At 38.2% G+C, this 327-nt stretch overlaps 1 protein-coding gene across 1 annotated transcript in view; it reads left to right on the top strand.

The window, feature by feature from the left end:
- Positions 1–327, top strand: part of LOC116698906 (ras-related protein Rab-11B) — an 8,422-nt gene that overhangs the window by 5,399 nt on the left and 2,696 nt on the right. The window lies entirely within an intron of this gene.

Here is a 327-nt window from a genome sequence, read left to right as displayed (position 1 = left end):
TTTTATTTTTTTTAAACTTAAAACGGGGACACCAGACCTAGAGCTGTTTCCCCCAACAGACAACATTATGGAAAGGATTTCTAATGAGGTTGACCTTTCTGTTAAAGATTAAGATCCTTTTTTAAAACATAAAAGTCCGCGGAATTGAGTTCGCTAATCCCACCAGACTCCATGTAAATAATTAGTAATTTTAAAATAGAAAAATACGGCTTTCTAAAACATCTCTGAGCTCTGAGCAGCGCTGCTCGATCGGCTACGTTTGGTCGGTGTTTTCTTTCTTTCATTCCAATTATGGGTCTGTCAGTCACAGTGAAAACCGGGGACATT

This window comes from Etheostoma spectabile, chromosome 12, assembly GCF_008692095.1.
Source record: "Etheostoma spectabile isolate EspeVRDwgs_2016 chromosome 12, UIUC_Espe_1.0, whole genome shotgun sequence".
In the NCBI taxonomy this organism is placed as follows: Eukaryota; Metazoa; Chordata; class Actinopteri; order Perciformes; family Percidae; genus Etheostoma; species Etheostoma spectabile.
This window is presented reverse-complemented; position numbering and strand designations above follow the sequence as displayed.